Below are 23,092 nucleotides of genomic sequence, written 5' to 3'. Positions count from 1 at the left end.
TGGTGCTTCCCAAACTGCCCAATGGCATCACTGGAACGTCTGACACTCGAACCCTGTGATCAGCAAAAGTCTCCCCCTGCTCTGCCCTGACCCCTGCCACATCTGTGCCTATTCAGTGTTTTACTGGCCTCTCCCTCCGCCCCCCCTTTCCCCCTCCCCCGTGCTAGAGAGACAGAGACAGAGGCTGCTCCCAGCTACCCTGGTGTAAACCCATTGACCCAAGTGGGAACTAACATCAGAGTCCCAGAGGAGTCTGACCCTGACCCCACTGACTTCGGTGGGCTCACTCCTGGTGTACACCAGGTACCTGAGAGCAGAGTCTGCCCTGCACTGGTTAAAATGACCCTCACCTGTCTCCCTGTAGCGACCCTGGAAACCCTTTAACCTTCTGAATGATCCAGTCCCCAAGCAGCGCAGAGACCCCCTGCTGCTGTTGCTGACACCCCTGTGCAAAGTGGCCGGGCAGGGCAGGGCACCTACCAGGAGCCTCTCACTCTCCTTGTCCCAGTCGGATTTCAGGCCCAGGAGTTCTTCTGTCTCCTCCCACAGATGCTGCAGGCGGGTCAGGATTTGCTCCTGCAAACAAACAATGGCTCTGGGGGCTGGTTTGGGGTCACTGGTTTGTGTCCAGCGATAACATCATCACTGAGCAGAGTGAGGCTTCACTGAGCAGGTCCCCCTTCTCCAACACCTCTGAAAAAGTGACCTCAGCTCCAAGGTAGCTCCCCAGCAGAGCTGCTGGGCCAGGCCCACTCCGTCCCAGCACCATCATCTCCAGGCTGTTTCCCTGCCATAGGTCTGGTGCTCTTGAACAGTGCTCCCTGTGTCGACAGATCGTTTCCACCTTAGGGGCACCATTGTCGCTAGGGGTGGCGAGTTGTATGGGCCCTTAGTGCCCGGGCTCCAGCAAACTCAGAGCCCAGGGACCCAGCTCCACCAATGTTCGGGGCCAGGTCTCTCCCCTGGCTCCACCTGCTACCCACGCGTGCCCCCTCCCCCGCACGTCCCCCAGCCCCATCTGCCTCCCCCGTGAGTCCCTGCCTGCCCTGGGCAGCGGGTGGCTGCCCGCTGCAGCTCTGCACTGACCTCCATCACTGACCGCTGCTGGCTACAAGGGAACGGTGCTGGGGGAAGGCTGAGGCGGCTGCTGTTGCGGCTGTGGGGGGGGAGGGGAAAGGGGAGAGGAGGAGGCGCATGGCAGACCCCCCCTGCAGGGGACTCCGAGAGGGAGGGGCTTATCCTGGATGGACCTCCTGAGCAGCAGCCTGGGGGGGCTTGGGTGAGTGTTGGGGTGGGGAGAGGCCCTCCCTCCCCACAGCTCACTGTTGCCAGTGGGGAGAGGGCTGGGGGAAGTCCTCCTCTCTGGCCTCCTGCCCCAGCCCCGGGGCAGCCTTTCTGCTGCACCCTGAACTTCTCATCCCTGGCCCAGCACCATGCCCCACACCCCAACCCTCTGTCCCAGCCCAGAGCCTGCACCCAGCACCCAAACCCCCTCCCAGAGCCTGCAACCTACACCCCCTCCCACACATAAACTCCCTCCCAGAGCTTTAGGCAGGTGTGGTGGGGGCGGGAGTACCACCAAAAATGATACAAACCTGCTGCTCCTGTCTGTTGCTAGGTGTTGTGGGAAGGCGGAAATGGAGCACGGTGCATCCTGGGATGTGCAAAATGTCCCATCATGCACTACTTTGCGTCCCAGCCCTCCAATGGTTTCCAGCTTCCTTTTGCACCGTTTTTCCAACGGTCAGTCTTTGCAAGCGCGCGCCAGCATCTGCAGTGAGCGAGGATGGATCCTGCATGTCTCTCTATGAGCTGTTAATTGTCGTGAGGACATCGCACATGGCAGCACAGTTACTCGCGAAGTTACTGACAGAGGGGGAATCGCAGGTGCTCGACATTCTGAATGATATGGACAGCAGCAACGTAGTGCTTTTGCCATTCACAGAGCAGCTGCATATGGTAGACCCTCGCTTTTGGGCTCGGGAAACAAGCACTGATTGGTGGGATCGCATTGTCATGCAGGTGTAGGATGAAGACCAGTGGGTACAGAACTTTAGGGTGCGTAAAGCAACCTTCCTGGAGCTATGTGCTGAGCTGGCCCCCGACCTGCGGCACAAGGACACCAGAATGAGAGCTGCCCTTTCGGTAGAGAAGCATGTTGCAATTGCTGCGTGGAAGCTGGCGAGTCCAGACTACTACTGGTCAGTCACAAATCAATCTGGAGTGGGGAAGTCCACTGCTGGGGCTGTATTACTCCAAGTGTGAAGGGCAATAAATCACATCCTACTACAGAGGACCGTGACTTTGGGAAATGTGCATGAAATAGTGGATGGCTTTGCAGAGATGGATTTCCCTAACTGTGGAGGGGCGATTGATGGCGCACACATTCCAATTTTAGCACCAGACCACCTTGCATCAGAGTACATCAATAGGAAGGGATACTTCTCTGTGGTGTGGCAGGCGCTTGTAGATCACTGTGGACGTTTCACAGACATCAATGCAGGCTGGTCTGGAAAGGTGCATGACACACACACATCTTCAGGAACAGTGGCCTGTATAGAAAGCTGCAGGCGTGGACTTTCTTTCCAGACCACAAGATCACAGTGAGGGATGTGGAAATGCCCATAGTAATCCTGGGAGACCCAGCTTACCCCTTACAGCCCTGGCTCACGAAACCTTACACAGGGCACCTGGCAGCAGCAAGGAGCGTTTTAACTGTAAGCAGAGTCAGAATGAGCTCTACCCTGACATCTGGTGGTAAGCTGTGGAAAAGGACTTCAGGGGCTGATCTCTTCTGTATGGGCACACCCATCCTGCCTAGCATGATGGGACTGCTTGCTCAAATAATCACTTTGGCTGCTGTGGGATCCCCAGTCTCTTTGTTATTGGGGCAGGAGTAATAAAGCGTTGTTATTCTGGTTATGTGAATCCAGGACAGTAGAACTGTACTTGGCATTTTATGACTGAGGGACTCACTCTCAACTAAGTAACACTTGCTGGGCAAAGGACATGGGTTCCAAAGCCTAGTGAATTGAGAGAGGTTAGGTGTAGGGTTGTGTTTACAGAGTGAATTTTGACTTCATTAGGAGTCTTGTTATATACTGTAGAGCTGAAATCCCTGATCTGTAGGTCTAAGCCTTAGACCTGCTCTGGGCTAGTGGTTCTGAGAGTGGCAGCACTGAGGTTCCTCTGCTAAGAGCAGGAATCACTGACAGCTGTGTTAAGTGGGGCTGGGGGCTGAAATAATATTGGTGAGCAGCTGGCAGAGAGGAGTAGTCAGGGAGGCAAGGCGAGGCTGGGGATGAAGACAGCAGCAGAACCCCATGGAGAGGTGTGGCAATTGGCTGTTGACCTGAGCAGTAGAGCATGTAAAATTCACCCATACCTCCTGTCCCCTTCCACCCAGGTTGGGAGGTAAACTATGCAGATGAACTTCTGAACTCTGGGGGCTGCACTGACCAAGAACAGAAACCATGGGTGGGATGACTGTTGGGTTACTGGACTTAAGACCCTAAAGGGAAAAGTTTCAGAGTAGCAGCCATGTTAGTCTGTATTCGCAAAAAGAAAAGGAGTACTTGTGGTACCTTAGAGACTAACAAATTTATTTGAGCATAAACTTTCGTGAGCTACAGCTCACTTCATCAGAAAAGGACACTGCCAAACTTACCTGGGGGTGGGTCTTTTGCTCATGGTTTATGTTATGAATCCTGTTTGCGGTGTTCCCCACATAATGCTGCACTGGTTCTGCATAATCTGATGAGGTTCAACAAGGACAAGTGCAGAGTCCTGCACTTAGGACGGAAGAATCCAATGCACCGCTACAGACTAGGGACTGAATGGCTCGGCAGCAGTTCTGCAGAAAAGGACCTAAGAGACGAGAAGCTACAGTGGACGAGAAGCTGGATAGAAGTCAACAGTGTGCCCTTGTTGCCAAGAAGGCCAATGGCATTTTGGGATGTATAAGTAGGGGCATTGCCAGCAGATCAAGGGACGTGATCGTTCCCCTCTATTTGACACTGGTGAGGCCTCATCTGGAGTACTGTGTCCAGTTTTGGGCCCCACACTACAAGAAGGATGTGGCAAAATTGGAAAGAGTCCAGCGGAGGGCAACAAAAATGATTAGGGGACTGGAACACATGACTTATGAGGAGAGGCTGAGGGAACTGGGGATGTTTAGACTACAGAAGAGAAGAATGAGGGGGGATTTGATAGCTGCTTTCAACTACCTGAAAGGGGGTTCCAAAGAGGATGGCTCTAGACTGTTCTCAGTGGTAGCAGATGACAGAACAAGGAGTAATGGTCTCAAGTTGCAGTGGGGGAGATTTAGATTGGATATTAGGAAAAACGTTTTCACTAGGAGGGTGGTGAAACACTGGAATGCGTTCCCTAGGGAGGTGGTGGAATCTCCTTCCTTAGAAGTTTTTAAGGTCAGGCTTGACAAAGCCCTGGCTGGGATGATTTAATTGGGGATCGGCCCTGCTTTGAGCAGGGGGTTGGACTAGATGACCTCTTGAGGTCCCTTCCAACCCTGATATTCTATGATTCTATGATTGTTTCCCTCCTTTATTGAAAGGCTTTTGCTACACACAGACTCTGTGCTTGCGAGAGGGGAAGTGTTGCTCTTAGAGGTGCCCAGGGGGGTAGTATATAATTGTCCCAGGTACTGGGCAGGGGCTCGAGCTGGTTTTGCATTGTGTTAGTGAAACGGAACCCCTAGATACTGAACCCAGCCCTTGTTGCTGCCAACTTTGACGGCCAGAAGGGTTGCATAATAACACGCTGAGCAGGTGCAGCATGATAGTTGAATGTGCCTTTGGCCATTTGAAAGCTCGCTGGAGGTGTCTCAATGGCAGGTTAGACCTTACCGAGGATAATATTCCCATGGTCATAGCTGCGTGCTGCACTTTGCATAAGCTGTGTGAATCTAAGGGTGAAATGTTTGCTCAGTTGTGGAGCACTAAGGCAGAGCACTTGGCTGCACAGTTTGAACAGCCGGATGCTAGGGCTGTCAAAGGAACCCAGAGGACCGCTATTAACATCAGAGAGGCTCTGAGGAACCACTTTAACAATGAGGGGCACTAACACATGTCTGCTTTGGAGGTGCTTTCCTGGTGCATCCATGTTAAATTTTGAGGCCCAAGATCCGTGCAAGAAAATGCTTTAGAAGCCTGTTCCTGATGCTGAACTGATTGCTATATGATTTTGTAGAACACAGAATAAAAACATTGTACCATTAGAAACCTTTGCCTTTATTTATTGTTAAAAAGGGTAAAACCTCACAACTGTGTGTAGCTCCAGCCATCATTGTCCAAGCTGTGAGAGGGGTGGAGTGATGGGGAAACTGAGGAGCACCATAAAGTGAAAAGGAATGTGTGGGCGTAGGGGGGTGGGGTTGGCAAAGAATTGTGCATGTACACATGCTGCAGTGGAGGTCGACCACGGATCTGCTCAGTCTGCAGCTGGATCAAAGGCTTGAACATCTCTGTCTGATCCTCCATTAATTTTAACATCTACTCAGTCGCTTGATTCTCTTTTCTGTCCTGCCTTTTGGCTTCCCAGCACTCTTGTGTTCCCTAGTCAAAGCGATGCAGCACCTCTCTGAACATATCTTCTTTGCTGCATCTTGGCTTCTTCCTTATCTGCTGAAGCCAGTCGGCAGGGTGTGTTCCTCAAGGTCTCGGCTGCTGAGGTCAATACATAGAAGAGGGATTGTTACAGGGGATGGATCACTTGAGGTTTACCTGTTCTGTTCATTCCCTCTGGGGTACCTGGTGCTGACCACTGTTGGAAGACAGGATACTGGGCTAGATGGACCTTTGGTCTGACCCAGTCTGGCCATTCTTATGGTCTTATGTTTTTACATTCCAGCAAATGATTGAAACATTTTGGTAATAAGGGCCTTTTGCAACTAGTAGCAATCACTTTATCACTGGTTCTAGGCAGGCACACAGCTCCACAAGCACCCAAATCACGGTGAGTGTCGGGATCGGGGGGAGAGTGGTTGTGCGTATGGACAAAACAGTCACGGCTTGCAGTGCAGCTTTCCAGGGAACTCATTCTAAAAATTATCAAATACTTTTCCACAGGCGGGCACATCTCTAGCTGACATCTCACTGCTGCAGGTAATCAGGGAAACTAGGGCGCAACAACTGCATTCCTGCAGCTTTCACCCTGATTTATATACAGCTCAGCTATGTGCCACTTTGGTCCCAGCTCCAGTGATTGCTAAATGGCAGGGGACAGTTTCCTACAATGGAGGAACTAACAAGGCTGCAATCCCTTGGAATCTGCGGCAGAGGATTAACAAGTATCTCTTGGAAATTTTCCAGAGCCTCTCTCTGGAGAATTCCATGGAGATCTCGATGTCCATTGACATCCTGCTTGGCCATGCAGATTAGCTACACAGGGCAATGTCCAGCTCTCATAAAAACACAACCTGCCTCCCACTCTTCTATTCCTGACACAAGCCACAGCAACTTACACTGCGTCTCATCTGCTTCCTGCTCCCCGGAGAGCACTTCTGGAGTGAAGAAAAGTTCCTGGCTGCCTGCCCTACCAGGAGATCCTGCTGGGCGCTCTTCATCCTCTTCTAGCTCCACTTCTTCATCAAGAATTTCAGACTGCAGGTTAGCCCCTCTTTCTGCTGCCTCCAAAGTATCCACGGGGCTATCAGCGATGGAGGTGGGGTTACTGCCAAGGATAGCATTCAGCTCCTTATAGAAGCAGCAGGTCTTAGGTGCACCACCGGAGCGATGGTTTGCCTCCCTCACCTTATGGTAGGCCTGCTTCAGCTCCTTTATCTTCGCTCTGCACTGCTGCGTGTCATGATCATAGCCCTTTTCACACAAGCCTCAAGAAATTTGCCCATATGTGTCCCAGTTCCTACGGGGTCACTTTCAGCTGTGACTAAACAGACTCCTCTCCCCATATACTGATCAGATCCAACAGCTCCACGGTGGTCCAAGTGGGAGTGCGTTCAGTACGATAGCCAGCCATGCTTACCTGTGTTGAGGACACTGGGTATGGCCACTAGGTAACTCGAGGGGATGGAAGACCACGAGTGTCGATGAAGCCCCCTCGCACTAGGCCCAAGTGACCTTGCCCCCCCACCTGGAGGCACTCGCAGCAGTTATGCTGAGGATCTTGCAACAATATGTTGCAAGTGCAGACTGTCCAAAACCGAACAAGGTCAGACAGGGCAGATATGGCAAAACAATGCTGAACAAAACAACTCCATATATAGTTTAACAGATGCTACAAAGAAAAAGGGAATTAGCCGGTATACCGGATTGGCTGGCTATATGGATACTTAGGGCAGCTTGCTATTGGATAAGTATGCTGAAAAAAAGGATGTATAAAAGTCTGTGTAACTTCCTGCTCTGTGTGCAGGATTTGAGATTAATGTCTTCCTGTACCACTTGAAGCTTCAAATAAACTTTTCTGCTTCTCCACCCCGTTGTGATTATTGGGCGACGCACACCGGGCAACAAACCCTGCTGTTGCTTGCCTCGGGCACTCTGTGCCAGCAACACCTGGGAAGATACCAGGACACCTCTTCACACTGAGCCAGCAAGCAGGAAATGGGATTTAAAATTCCCAGGGCTTGCAAGGTGGATTGCCTAAAGGGCAGCGGAGTTCAAACTGCTGAACAGAGTGGCAGCATGGGTATTGTGGAACACTTTCTGGAGGCCAATAAAAGCAAAAAAAGGCGTGCTGTCTACCCTGGCTGTTTGTTGACAATAAAGGGAGGGGAAAAGACAAAAGTCTCTCACAGAGGTTGAAGTTTTTTGTCGCCAAACTGCACGTTTTTTCCGACAAAAGTCCCATTTCAGTTTGTACGCTCTCGCTGTTTTGTCGCCAAAAGGCAGTTTTTGGTGACAAAACTTGCCAGTGTAGACAAGCCCTGAGTTAGTGATAAAGTCTGTTACATGATGCTGCTGCCTTCATTGTGATTTGGGATCCCAGGCTAATCAGCTGCTGCTCCCCAGGGGGGTCTGTGCCAAGGAGAGACCTTCATTAAAGCCCCTTTCTGTGCCCAGCCCAGGATGGGTTTCCTGTGGCTGGAACCAGCCCCCCAGGCAGCGCTTGGCTCTGCTGACACCAACTCCTGAGCTGGAGGCTCTAGGTGGTGAGAGAGACCTGGGGGAAAGTGCTGGGGCCTGCACGAAAGCAAAACTGCACAAAGGGCCCCAGAAGCCTTTGATCTCGCTGCCCCTGGGAATCTGCCCCTTGTTGTTCATGTGCCTGCAGGAGGGCTCTGAGCTGTGTGAACATCAGTGAAGCTGCTGCCCTCACCCAGCTCTCAGCTCTGCTCAGGATCTGCCTGGGGGAGCTACAGGGAGACCCAGGGAAGGAGAGGCCTGGAGGGAGCTGGCCACAGACAGGGCTGGTTTACCCAACAGACAGACTAAGCACGTGCTTAGGGCACCAGCAAAGCAGGGGGCATCAAAAAAAATTAGATTTTTTTTTTGAAAAAATTTGATATTTGATATTTCAAAAAAAGCATTGAAGTAGTCATCATGGGAAAAATCAGAACTTTGTTAGACTTCCTTACACTCCACTACACACTCAGAGACTGGCCCTTCTTCTATTGGTGAAACAAACACCATTCCAGAACATGTGGATGTGTCAGAGACTGTAACTGATCATCCTACTCCTGGTGGTAAAACAGACATTGTTCTAGAAGGTGTGGATGTGTCAGAGACTGAATCTGCTCATGCTGTAAATAATAGGAGAAAAGATCCTGGGATGTGGGTTGATTTCAGAACCGATGATGTAGCTTACTAGATAGATCGTGGACCAAATGACTGTCAACACCACACTGAGCCATTTGAGAAATCATGTCGGACTTTTACCACTGGCAAACAAACAAGATATTGTCCACAAAAAATATTTTTCAGCATGAAAGCGAATAGTGAGAAATATACTTGAGAATGGCTACTGTATTCACCATCAATGCGGTCTGTGTACTGTTTTGTTTGCAAACTTTTTGCATATGACCCTTCAACATCCTGGTTTGCGGCAGATGGATTTAGTGACTGGTGGAATACTGTTTTAATTGAACAACATGAAAATAGCACTACTGACAGAGATTCAATGTTGACATGTTTAAATCAAAGACAGGGCTTTGGATTGACACAAAAATTAGAAGAACAAATTAAAGGGGAGTGTGAATACTGGCAACATGTCTTGCAGCATGTTATAGCTGTTGTTCAAACATTAGCTGAACATGGTCTGCCTTTCCGGGGATCAAATGACACATTTGGATCATTGCAGAATGGAAATTTCTTGGGATTGTTGGAACTTGTGGCTCAGTCTGGCACATTTTTAGCAGGCCATATCTCAAAATATGGGAACGCTGGCAAAGGTAACCCATCATACTTATCCAGGACAGTATGTGATGAGCTCATTGGTCTAATGAGTGACAAAGTTAGTTCAGCTATTGTGGATGAAATAAGTACTGCTGGGTACTTCAGTTATCTGTCGACTCTACACCTGATCTTTCACATATTGATCAATTGAGTATTGTACTAAGATATGTGTCTCCCACAGATGGAAAACCAATTGAACAATTTATAACATTCCTCAATTTGAAAAGCCACACTGGTGAAGAAATGGCAAATCAAGTACTGCATTATCTGTGCCAAGTTTGCAAAATAGATTTCTCAAAGTGCAGAGGTCAATCTTATGACAACACTGCCAACATGTCAGGGCGTTATCAAGGAATGCAGAAGAAGCTTTTAGAACAGAACAAATATGCCATATTCACACCATGTGCTGCACACTCTCTCAATCTTGTTGGCCGCAGTGCTGTTGATTGTTGTCCAGTGGCAGTAAGTATTTTTTCTCAACAGTCCAGTTACTTTATACATTTTTCTCTGCCTCAACACACTGATGGGCAATTCTTAAAACATATTTGGGCAATGATGGTGTGTTGAAATCTCTTTCTAATACTTGCTGGGAGGCACATGCAGTGGCAGCAAGTGCAATTCTGGAGTCCTACTCAAAGACTGTGGATGCATTAGAAGGTATAGCTGAAGACCAATCACAAAAGGGAGAAACTATACGAGAGGCAGAAATATGGCAAACAAGATGCAAGAGCTAGAGTTTGTATTCATGTTGACCATGATGAATGAAATTTTACAACACTTTTACCACACAAGTCAAGCTCTCAAAGAAAAAGAATTGGATTTGAAAACATGTGCAGACCTCTGTCAATCATTAGCAGACCACTTACACACTTTGAGGAATGATTTTGAAAGATTTGAAGACATATCAAAAGATATCTTGCCTGATACTAACTACAAAAAGCCCAGTCCCACAAGCGAATCAGGAAAAAACAAGCAAATTATAGCAGTGCAACAGAAACAGCATTGAATTCTAGAGACAAATTTCGTGTATCTACTTACTACACTATAATTGATACACTTGAAGCTCATATGAAGAGGAGAAGTGAAGTGTACAAAGAAGTATCAAGTAGATTTTCTTTTCTAAATGCTATGGACTTATCTGATGAACAATATTCACAAGGTTCCCAGGAGATAGTTGACTCATACTCTGTTGACTTGAACATGAATCTCTGTGGAGAAGTACGGCAGTTCCACTATTATATGCATGCAAAGTTTAATGAAGCAGGAAAAATGAAATTCAGTCACATTGATCTTCATGACACAATATTGAAAGACGGAATACAATGGAATAGAAGTGCTTCCCCCACTAATTCTACCCAGTTTGTGAGCAGCAGGTCAAGAAAAGCGCCCCCCCCAGTTGGCTCCTCTAGCACTTGCGCCAGGAAATTGTCCCCTATGCTTTCCAAAAACTTCCTGGATTGTCTATGCACCGCTGTATTGCTCTCCCAGCAGATATCAGGAAAATTAAAGTCACCCATGAGAATCAGGGCATGCGATCTAGTAGCTTCCATGAGCTGCCGGAAGAAAGCTCATCTACCTTATCCCCCTGGTCCGGTGGTCTATAGCAGACTCCCACCACTACATCACTCTTGTTGCACACACTTCTAAACTTAATCCAGAGACACTCAGGTTTTGAAGGGAAAGCAGTGGATGTATTGTTTCTTGACTTTAGCAAAGCTTTTGACACGGTCTCCCACAGTATTCTTGTCAGCAAGTTAAGGAAGTATGGGCTGGATGAATGCACTATAAGGTGGGTAGAAAGCTGGCTAGATTGTTGGGCTCAACGGGTAGTGATCAATGGCTCCATGTCTAGTTGGCAGCCGGTGTCAAGTGGAGTGCCCCAGAGGTCGGTCCTGGGGCCGGTTTTGTTCAATATCTTCATAAATGATCTGGAGGATGGTGTAGATTGCACTCTCAGCAAATTTGCGGATGATACTAAACTGGGAGGAGTGGTAGATACGCTGGAGGGGAGGGATAGGATACAGAAGGACTTAGACAAATTGGAGGATTGGGCCAAAAGAAATCTGATGAGGTTCAATAAGGATAAGTGCAGGGTCCTGCACTTAGGATGGAAGAATCCAATGCACCGCTACAGACTAGGGGCCGAACGGCTAGGCAGCAGTTCTGTGGAAAAGGACCTAGGGGTGACAGTGGATGAGAAGCTGGATATGAGTCAGCAGTGTGCCCTTGTTGCCAAGAAGGTCAATGGCATTTTGGGATGTATAAGTAGGGGCATAGCGAGCAGATCGAGGGACGTGATCGTTCCCCTCTATTCGACATTGGTGAGGCCTCATCTGGAGTACTGTGTCCAGTTTTGGGCCCCATTCTACAAGAAGGATGTGGATAAATTGGAGAGAGTCCAGCGAAGGGCAACAAAAATGATTAGGGGTCTAGAACACATGAGTTATGAGGAGAGGCTGAGGGAGCTGGGATTGTTTAGTCTGCAGAAGAGAAGAATGAGGGGGGATTTGATAGCTGCTTTCAACTACCTGAAAGGGGGTTCCAAAGAGGATGGCTCTAGACTGTTCTCAATGGTAGCAGATGACAGAACGAGGAGTAATGGTCTCAAGTTGCAGTGGGGGAGATTTAGATTGGATATTAGGAAAAACTTTTTCACTATGAGGGTGGTGAAACACTGGAATGCGTTACCTAGGGAGGTGGTAGAATCTCCTTCCTTAGAGGTTTTTAAGGTCAGGCTTGACAAAGCCCTGGCTGGGATGATTTAACTGGGAATTGGTCCTGCTTCGAGCAGGGGGTTGGACTAGATGACCTTCTGGGGTCCCGTCCAACCCTGATATTCTATGATTCTATTTCCCAATGTAGAGATCGCACGACGTGTTTTTCTAACATTGATGATAACTAACTGCTCTGCAGAAAGCTCTTTTTCTCAGCTGAAAAGAATAAAAAACCCTCAGAGAACAACATGTCAGGACAGACTTGATTCACTTTCTCGATTGTGTATGGAAGCGGACATGCTTCATCGAGTCAGCTTCGATGAGCTTATCCAGAATTTTGCAATCAGAAAATTTAGAAAGAAGCTATTTTAAATTCAGCATACATGTACATTTTGTGTCATTTCGAAAAATACAATTTTATTTTACAGTATGGTATTGTTTTTATTTTGAATTACATATGGGGGGGCACCATAATCTTTTCAGTGTGTAAGGCCTCTAAAGGTCTTAATCCGGCCCTGCCCACAGAAAGCAGTTCTCTGCCAGAACCAGAGAAGGTTACCAGGCAGGAGGTGCGTGCAAGGCCCTGAGACAGGAGGTGATTTAAATACAGTCCCTGACTGCATCACTCAGGCTCCCTGAGCTGGGACCCAGAGGAGAGGATGGGCCTGGGTCCCACTACCACCTAGGAACGGATGTGGGTAGAGACTGCTGAGAACCCTGACCAGAGGTGGTAACAGGAACAGGAATAGTGAACTTTGCCTTTGTGTTCCTGCTGTAATTTACTGTATTTCTGTATTTTGAAGTAAGAAGGGAAGAAATCTGTACAGGAGGAGTAGCGGAAAAGGGGTCAGGAGAGGCCCTGAGACAAAGGCCCAAACTTCTGGGTCTCTTGAGCAAAGGTCCACTAAAGGAGCCAGGAGCACTCAGGGTGGGGCAAGACTCCTTTCAGCTTGAAAGCAAAGAGACTCAAGTAAATCAGCCGGAGGACTGGAGTTACAGCCAAAGACTGACAGATCTAGGTTTAATCCCTGAACCAGGTAAGGGAAACTGAGGCAGGGACAATTGCAGTTTTGCTACAGACTGCCGGGGTTGCTACAACGCTAAGGTCCCTCAGTTATAGGTGCTTGTTAATACATAAGAAATTAATGGTCATTAGGCACCCAGACACTTTTGAAAATCCCACTAGGCATCTATCTGCATCTTTAGGTGCCTACATACTTTTAAACGCGTGGCCTTAAATGGACTGAGAGAGGGAGTTAGTTTCATTCTGTCAGTTCAAACGGATTTTTTTATTTATTTGTTTTTGTGACACTTATTCAACTGCAGAACACCTGGGGGAAAAGATCTGCTTGTTCCAGATTCAGCCCCTCCATTTCCAATAAGAAACCTTCTGACATAAGTGGGGGTCCTCAACCAGCCCCAGAAGCAGCAGGGAAGACCAGGCTCCACTGCCTGGAGGCTGCTGGAGGGAAACAGACAAATGACAGAATGGTTCTTTTTTTCAGGATGGAAAAGCTCCAGGAACTTGTCAGGCCTCCCCTGTGCCCCGAGAGATGCACAAAGGGGCTCAGCCCCCTAGTTATTCTCCCCTCTTCGGCTCAGCTTCAGGAACGGCCAGTTTATAAATTACTGGATACGTGTCGTCACCTAGAGTTTTTGCCATTTTCTCTCACTTGGAAAGAAAATCACCTCAGGTTTTGTCACTTGAACTATTGAAAAGAAAATTATCTCCCATTTTGCCTCTTTTTGTCTCTAATTATCAAATATGGAGAAAAAAATCCCCCTAGATTTCCCTTTTCTCTCACATTATTGAATATTGATCTATGACCACCCCCCAATCAGGTTCTGCCCCATTTCCCCCCTAACTCTCAAATATCCCCAAAGGAAACTGTTCAGCCTAGGGTTGCCAACTCTCCCGGACCGGACAGACCGGATGCCATTTTGTAGCGACGGCGTCCCTGTTTGCGTCAGTAGTGTCCGGTCCACCCAGTCCAGGAGAGTTGGCAACCCTAGTTCAGCCCCAGGCCCCCCTGTCCCAGTTGCTGCCCCCTCCCAGCCCAGCTCCCCATCCCCCGACCAACTGCCAGTTACCTGCCCCTCCCCCGCTGCTGTCCCCTCCCAACTGCCATGCGAAGCCCAGCTCCCCGTAGCCCCTGGCACCTGGCCGGTACAGGCTGGCGAGTGGGGGGTGCGGGGGCTTTACCTCCCGGGTCCTGGGTCCCGCTGCCAGGGTGGGTCTCCCTGCTGAACTCCCCCCGCCCCCCATGGGTGAGCCGGGCTCTTTGCTACTCCAAGGGCAGTGGCTCCTGGGAGCTAATGGGGGCCACCCCCCACACTGTGCTCACTGCCTAGGTACGTGCCCAATTCTCACACCGCCCCACAGCCCCACTCAGCTGGACAGAAACCCCAGCAATGGCAGACATGCCCCATGCACAGAGCCAGTGACTCTAATACACACACCCGAGGGGGCTGGGGTTTGAACCGTCTCTGTGCGGCCACCCCCCGAGGCTGCCGTAACCTCTCTGGTGTCTGTTTGGTCACTAACATGCCCCCGCAAAGTGTCCCTGCTCCAGCTGCTAAGCCAGCCCGGTAACACGTCAGGCCCCAGGCCAGTCCCTGTGGGTGGGGCGCTTGTGGCTGGTGGGGCGCTGTGCTCCGAGGTCTGTCTCATCTGAGGGGGCCGGTGACCCACAGAGCCGGCTGGGTCTGACGCAGCCTTTCCACTCCCAGGATTTCTCTGAATCCTCCTCACGCAGGGTCCCGAGCTTAGCTCTCGGCTTCCCACTCGTCCTGCGGCTGAGGGACTGTCAGTGACCAGGCTGGAAGCTGAGTGGCAGGGGCCAGCTGAGCTCCCGTGGGGCCGTCCCTCCCTTCCCCACGCTGGGCCAGGCCCTGTGGGGACCAGCTCTAGGGAGTTTCCCAGCTGAGACCTGGGAACAGCCGAACAGCCGCACAGTGCAGGGAGCTGGACGGTCCCTGCTCTCTGGCTCGCGCTGCCCTCTCCTTCCTGGCAGCTGTCACCTGAGGGAGGGGATGGCTCCTCCCTGGCACCTGGGCTCTGGGGTCAGGAACCCCCCAGAGCTCCCCGCTCACAAGGCAGCTGCTGCTTCAGCGCCGTCCCTCCAGCCTCCTCCCTGCTTCAGGGGTGGGGGGTCACCTGGCAGGGGGCAGCAATGGCGGGGATGTAAACTTCAGCCCTGGCTGGGCCCCAGTAAGCGTCACTGCCCCCCTTATGGTCAGGGGGTTACAGCCCCCCTGCGCTGGTAACGCGGCGTGGCTCCCTGCTGCCCGCGTCAATGGCAGGGCCGAGGGACGCAGCACATCCCTGAGTGTGGATGGAAAGTTCCCTTGGATTTCGCCCTTTTCTCTCTGATAACCCAATATTGACCAAACCCCCAAAGATTTCCCCCATTTCCTATTGAATTCCCAAATTAGATGTAAAACACCCTTCAGCTCGGCCCCTTCTCTCTCGTTACTGGTGATTGATATAAAATCTCCTCAGACTTTCTATCTAATTCTCAAATACTGATGTAAAATCCTCTCCGGCTCTGGGCTCCCCAGTCCCTGTCTGCCACCACATCTTGTTCTGAAGGGAAACTGTTGCCCTCGGTCATTACCCCAGTGCAGGGGAGGGGAGCTAACCCCCAAAGGACCAACTTTCCCCTCATGTCTGAGCATCAGATTGTTTCCACCTTTACATCAATTAAACCCCCACCCTTTCCTCTTTAATAATTGAATGTTGATATAAAATCTCCTCTGGCTTTGCTCTTTCCCATATAATTATGAGTTACTGACAGAAAACTCTCTCAGATTGGGGTTTTCCCCCCTCACATTTTAAGTGCAGCAACTTCTCCTTTTCTGGAGGGAAGCTGTTGCCCTGAGTCATTCTCCATGTTGGGGGGCTGCAGGGAAAGGGGCTCAAACCCCCCCAGTGACCAACTTTCCCCTCATGTCTCAGAATCAAATTGTTTCTCCCTTTACACTCATTAGAATTGACCTGTCGGTGGTGACCATCAGAGCCAGGAGCCTTCCCCATTTGGAAACGGGGTCTCCCAGCTGCTAGTGGGACACTTGGCCAGACCTGATCTGGTTTTAGTCCCAGATGCAGCAGGATGAGGGGTCACTCCCCCCTCCCCCAAGGGGGGATGCTCTGTGTGTGACTGGGTCCCTGCTCCCCACAGGCAGGGCACAGAGTGGCTGAAAATCTGCACTTAACCCTGCCCCCCCATGCCCCAGCCCGGCCACTGACATGGTGCTGTAGGTGATGCCTGGGCAGGGAGCGGGATGGAGCAGGAAGCTCCTTTGGCGAGTTGGGGGAGACAGCAGTGGGGAAGGGGCAAGTGATTGGCAGCTGGGTTGAGTTAATTATTTAATATTTTGGAGAAATGGGGCACAGGCTGCAGGGGATTTTATATCAGCATTTAATGAGTAGTTGGGAGTTTAACCCAGTCAGTCGAGATCCGGCCAACTGCCCCGTTAGCAGCCAGACAGCACCGCTCCTCCATGTTCTGTTCTGTTCTATTCAGTCCTTACAGCACCGTCTAGCTGGGCACCAGCCACACAACTCGCATTCGTCCCTGGGATTCTCTCCTGCTCCCTTCTCTCCCCAGTGGCAGGGATTTTAAATCTGTTTATCCGTTGGTGGATGTGGTGCCTGCCGTGCTCTGTTTGCAGTGACTGGAAGTAGCTCTAAACAGGACCAGTTTAACTTTTTGTGGGCCCGGCACCAAACATATTGGTGGGCCCCCCTGGGGAATGAAGAGGCCAGGGGCAAGAGCACAGCGGGCAAGGTGGATTTGATTTAAATCACAATTTAAATCACTGGTCAGAAAGACTCGATTTAATCATGGTTTTCTACCTAAAAGTGCATTCTTGTTGGTTGTTATAACCTTAATACATATTTTTCACAACTCAGAGATAGATGTAGGTTTCATTTTTAGAAGGTACACACTATACATTTTTAAACCGTGATCTATTTTGAAAACTTTTCAGATGAGTTTTACAGCTATATCAGAAAATGAATGATTTGGTTTGGTTTGGTTATTTCATTTACTAAAGATAATTGAAGCAGATATTTATGAAGTCACTGGGAGGTGAACTATCTCCAGTTCAACAAGTTAATCATTAATATTTGGAGGATTTTCTTGCCAGGCTGTATTAGGAGGAGAACATCACTAGACAGACATTTAAATTGTTTTACTTAACTAAAACAACAACGTTAAGTATTCTTGATTTTTTTCTTCAACAGCAAACATAATATTTTAACAAAAAAGCATATGTCCCTCACTTCTCACATTTATCTCCAGACTTCTTCTCCTTGTCCAGATCTATTCTGCCCCCAACAATCTTCTATTCATTGAACTTTTTGAAACTTTTCACTTTTAAAGAGAGGTAAGGGATTGACTCTGTGTACACAAATTTGCAGAGGGACAATAGAGTTGAGGTATGTTATTTCTCACCTCTATATATTATTTATTTATTTAAAAACATTTTTGCTGTTAACAAGCATGTTATCTCTGGAGACACAAATCCACAGTTTGAGAACAGCAAAACTAAGCATCTCTGATGGTATCTTCTAGACTGAGCACTGAGCCCCACTGGGTAGATAGAAAGATTAACCTAAATAATCTATACAGAAGCCTGTGGAACCCCATAAGATTAGGTCCCTACTCCATGAACTACTGGAACTCATTTACAAAACTTTTCTTAAACATGGCATGAATATATGAGTTGTCTCAATAGTATGAGACAACTCATACTATAGAATTAGAATTTATAATCCCTGTTCCATGATGAAGATGATAGTCTTAATTAAAACTATCTTTAGATAGGTTTTTTCCTCAAAAATCTGATTTAAATGTAAGCAGAGTCAGGATGAGCTCCACCCTGACATCTGGTGGTGGGGTGCAAGTAGGCATCTGGTGGCAAGTTGTGGAAAAGAACTTCAGGGGCTGATCTCATTTGCATAGACACACCCACCCTGCCTAGAATGAGGCCATAGCTGACCAAATGGTCACTTTGGCTGTTGTGGGATCCCCAGTGTCTCTGTTACTGGGGCAGGAAGAATAAATTGTTATTACCCTGATTATGGGAAACAAGGACAGTGGACCTGCACTTGGCCTTTTGTTATGATGGAGGGACTCGGCATCAACTCAGTAGCACTCGCTAGGCAAGGAACATGGGTTCCAATTCTCTGTGAATTGAGAGAAGTTGGGAACAGGTATTAATACTTGGTGGCATGGGCCCCCTGGTGAGGGCTTTACATGCTAATTGCACTTCCTCCTTTCTCCACTGTGGAATATCAGAGCTAATTTTGATTCCATTAGGAGTCTAGTTACAGGCTGCTGAGCTGAATTCACTTTGGGCTAATGGTGCACCAGAACTGAGGCTCCCCTACTACAAGCTGAAATCACAAAAGAGCTAAACTTACTAAGAGCTGGTTTTAGAGTAACAGCTGTATTAGTCTGTATTTGCAAAAAGAAAAGGAGTACTTGTGGCACCTTAGAGACTAACCCATTTATTTGAGCATAAGTTTTGTGAGCTACAGCTCACTTCACGAAAGCTTATGCTCAAATAAATGGATTAGTCTCTAAGGTGCTACAAGTACTCCTTTTCTTTTTACTAAGAGCTGCAATCACTGAGTGTTGTGCTAACTACAGGGGAGCCTGAAGATATATGGTGGAGCAGTTTGCGGGACGCGGAGCAGCTGGTGGAGCAGAGCAGTTTGTTGGAGGCCTAGAGCAGCCCATGGGGCGGCTGGCAGAGTGGAGCCCCATGGAGGGGTGGGGCCATCAGCTTTGGACCACGTAAGGTGCCCCTTAACCCCCCCAATCTCCACCCAGGTTGGGAGGTAAAACTCTGCAGATAAACTTTTGTACTCTGGGGCTGCCCTGACCAGGGACAGAGACTTTTGGGTCATTGGACTTTTGGGACTTTGGATGATTTGGGGTTGCTGGACTCAAGAACTAAAGGGAAAGGACATGCCCCAATTTGCTTGGGGTGGGTTTTTTGCTCCTGGGTTGTGTTATGAATCCTGTTCATGGTGTTTCCCCAACATAATGCCACATTGTTTCTCTCTGTTATTAAAAGGCTTTTTGTCACACTCAGACTATGTGCTTGCGAGAGGGGAAGTATTGCCTCTTGGAGGAGCGCAGCGGGGGTGGTATACATTTGCCCCAGGTCAGTGGGTGGGGGCTTGAGCCGGTTTTGGAATGGAACCCCTAGATACTATTGTGTTATTGGAATGGAACCCCTAGATACTGAACCTGGCCCTTATTGCTGCCAACTATGACAGGCAGAAGGGTTACATAAATTAAAAAAAAGGAAAGTGAATGTCTGTGAGGCTCTCATGACCCCCATAGTGTGTGTGGCTGGTAAACCATTTGCAACATCTTCTGAATCAGCCATAAAAAGAAAAGGAGTACTTGTGGCACCTTAGAGACTAACCAATTTATTTGAGCATAAGCTTTCGTGAGCTACAGCTAGGAATCAGGTCATTGTAAACCTCCATAAGATGCATTTAAAAGGAAATAAGAGGAGCATCCACACAGGGGTTTGCTCTGGTTTAACTAAATTGGTTTAAACAACAATTTCAGGCCATGTCTACACTGGCAAGTTAAAACGCTCTAACTTGCTGGCTCAGGGGTGTGAAAAATCAACCCCCCGAGCGCAGCAAGTTTAAGTGCTTTAAGGCACTAGTGTGGACAGTCTCCGATCGACTCCCCTCGTGGAGGTGGATTACCAGGAGCACAGGGAGCGCGTGCAAGACCACACTTGCACAACAAAGCGCTTATCATGGTCCAGAGTGGTTTATTTTGGTGTAGCTTAAGCCAGTGAGGCCATGTCTACATGTGCAGATGTAAAGTGCAAGGAGTTAAACCACCCATCAGAGAGCGCTCCAGGGAAAGTGCTGCTGTGTGTTCGCACCGTCCGCTGCCAGCGCAATTGCGTGGCCACACTTGCGGCACTTGCAGTGGCATTCGGAGCGGTGCACTCTGGGCAGCTATCCCACAGAGCACCTCTTCTCCTTCTGCCACTAAGGGCTTGTGGGAAGGCAGAAGGGGGGATCACGGGGCATCCTGGGTCTTGTCCCAATGCCCCATCATTCATCTCTTCACATCCCAGCAGCCCCACTGCTTCCATCTCCATTTGGCGCCATCTTTCAATGGTTTCTGTACTGTGCACTCTGTCTGCCACTTCGGTCTGTTGGAATGGATCCTGACCTGGTGAGGAATGTGCTGATGGGTCTCACTAACACCTCACAAATGGCAATCCAGTTACTCCTTAAACTACAAAGTGACGATGAGGAGTCCGACGATGATATCGCCACGCATACTAGCTACGAGACGAGACTGGCACAATGGCGTGGGAATGTTACCCTTAATGGGACAATGAACACAGCAGCGTTGCCAAGGAACCTATGGAACCGGATTGTCCAGTATCTACATGTCAAGGTTCCTCTCCCACTCTGAACTCTAGGGTACAGATGTGGGGACCTGCATGAAAACCTCCTAAGCTTACTTTTACCAGCTTAGGTTAAAACTTCCCCAAGGTACAAATTAATTTTACCCTTTGCCTTTGGAATTTCCACTGCCACCACCAAACTTTAACTGGGTTTACTGGGAAACGTAGTTTGGACACGTCTTTCCCCCCAAAATCCTCCCAACCCTTGCACCCCACTTCCTGGGGAAGGTTTGGTAAAAATCCTCACCAATTTGCATAGGTGACCTCAGACCCAAACCCTGGAATCTGAGAACAATGAAAAAGCATTCAGTTTTCTTACAAGAAGACTTTTAATAGAAGTAAAGAAATCCCCTCTGTAAAATCAGGATGGTAGATACCTTACAGGGTAATTAGATTCAAAACATAGAGAATCCCTCTAGGCAAAACCTTAAGTTACAAAAAAGACACACAGACAGGGATAGTCATTCTATTCAGCACAGTTCTTTTCTCAGCCATTTAAAGAAATCATAATCATAATCTAGCTAGATTACTTACTAAAAAAGACTCCATTCCTGTTCTGTCCCCGGCAAAAGCAGCATACAGACAGACCCAGACCCTTTGTTTCTCTCCCTCCTCCCAGCTTTTGAAAATATCTTAGAATCATAGAATCATAGAATCATAGAATATCAGGGTTGGAAGGGACCCCAGAAGGTCATCTAGTCCAACCCCCTGCTCGAAGCAGGACCAATTCCCAGTTAAATCATCCCAGCCAGGGCTTTGTCAAGCCTGACCTTAAAAACCTCTAAGGAAGGAGATTCAACCACCTCCCTAGGTAACGCATTCCAATGTTTCACCACCCTCTTAGTGAAAAAGTTTTTCCTAATATCCAATCTAAACCTCCCCCACTGCAACTTGAGACCATTACTCCTCGTTCTGTCATCTGCTACCATTGAGAACAGTCTAGAGCCATCCTCTTTGGAACCCCCTTTCAGGTAGTTGAAAGCAGCTATCAAATCCCCCCTCATTCTTCTCTTCTGCAGGCTAAACAATCCCAGCTCCCTCAGCCTCTCCTCATAACTCATGTGTTCCAGTCCCCTAATCATTTTTGTTGCCCTTCGCTGGACTCTCTCCAAATTATCCACATCCTTGTTGAAGTGTGGGGCCCAAAACTGGACACAGTACTCCAGATGAGGCCTCACCAATGTCGAATAGAGGGGAACGATCACGTCCCTCGATCTGCTCGCTATGCCCCTACTTATACATCCCAAAATGCCATTGGCCTTCTTGGCAACAAGGGCACACTGCTGACTCATATCCAGCTTCTCGTCCACTGTCACCCCTAGGTCCATTTCCGCAGAACTGCTGCCTAGCCATTCGGTCCCTAGTCTGTAGCTGTGCATTGGGTTCTTCCGTCCTAAGTGCAGGACCCTGCACTTATCCTTATTGAACCTCATCAGATTTCTTTTGGCCCAATCCTCCAATTTGTCTAGGTCCTTCTGTATCCTATCCCTCCCCTCCAGCGTATCTACCACTCCTCCCAGTTTAGTATCATCCGCAAATTTGCTGAGAGTGCAATCCACACCATCCTCCAGATCATTTATGAAGATATTGAACAAAACCAGCCCCAGGACCGACCCTTGGGGTACTCCACTTGATACCGGCTGCCAACTAGACATGGAGCCATTGATCACTACCCGTTGAGCCCGACAATCTAGCCAGCTTTCTACCCACCTTATAGTGCATTCATCCAGCCCATACTTCCTTAACTTGCTGACAAGTTATGCAAGTTATGCAAGTCATGGCCCCTTTCGGTCATGGCCCTTGATATCATCCATAGGTATCGTAATCCTACGGCTGGAGTGCAGCTGGGACTGCATAGCCTCTTCTCCCCAAATGCTGAGAGGTCTAGCCCTCGGCATTGCTCCATGCTGTGATACTAGTCAGCTCTGTGTTCTTGGGGAGTATCCTGCCTGTCTGACCCACGAAGGACACCCACCTCTCCCCTCCAGCCTCTGCTTGAACCAAAATCAATCAGAGAAAAGACTTGCAGAGAGCAGTGAAGGGTGGTGGGAGACACCTAGACCCCTCCTGACAATGGTGACAAGATTAAGGCAAATCCCATAGCCTCATCTGCATCAGAGATGGGACAGGGAGGCATCTCCATTAGCACGTAGAATGGAGAACAGAGATTCCAAGGCAGGAACCGCACTGAACTCTGGGAGCAGAAAAGCAGGGAAGCATGGCATCATGGGGGATCTCTGCTCCAAATGTTAATGAACCTACGCCTGCACACACCCAGCTCAGCAGTTATCAGACCAATTCTAGTAATAAATCCTTGACTGATGTCCAAAATACTGAAGGAGACTAATTGCATTGTGAGTTCCCTGGAAGGAACACCATCCATAGCCAAAAGTGATCAGCTCCTATTGTTTCGCCCAGGGGTCTCAAACACGTGGCCCACGGAGCTATTTGCTGTGGCCACCAAGCTCCTCTCCCCCGCCACCCCCCCCCAGCGCATCATGTCCCCACTCCTCTACCTACCTCCAGGAGCTTCCTGCCGCCAAA

At 48.9% G+C, this 23,092-nt stretch overlaps 1 protein-coding gene across 1 annotated transcript in view; it reads right to left on the bottom strand.

Annotated features, from left to right (window-relative positions):
- The window catches only part of LOC311528578 (E3 ubiquitin-protein ligase TRIM39-like), a gene marked incomplete at both ends in the record, with an annotated part of 424,825 nt that overhangs the window by 31,131 nt on the left and 370,602 nt on the right, over nt 1-23,092 (bottom strand). The gene's annotated exons all lie outside the window — the stretch shown is intronic.

Source organism: Lepidochelys olivacea, assembly GCF_965140295.1.
Source record: "Lepidochelys olivacea isolate rLepOli2 genome assembly, chromosome: 11".
Classification (NCBI taxonomy): Eukaryota; Metazoa; Chordata; order Testudines; family Cheloniidae; genus Lepidochelys; species Lepidochelys olivacea.
Note: the sequence above shows the minus strand (reverse complement) of the source record. Positions and strands in the feature narration are given on the sequence as shown.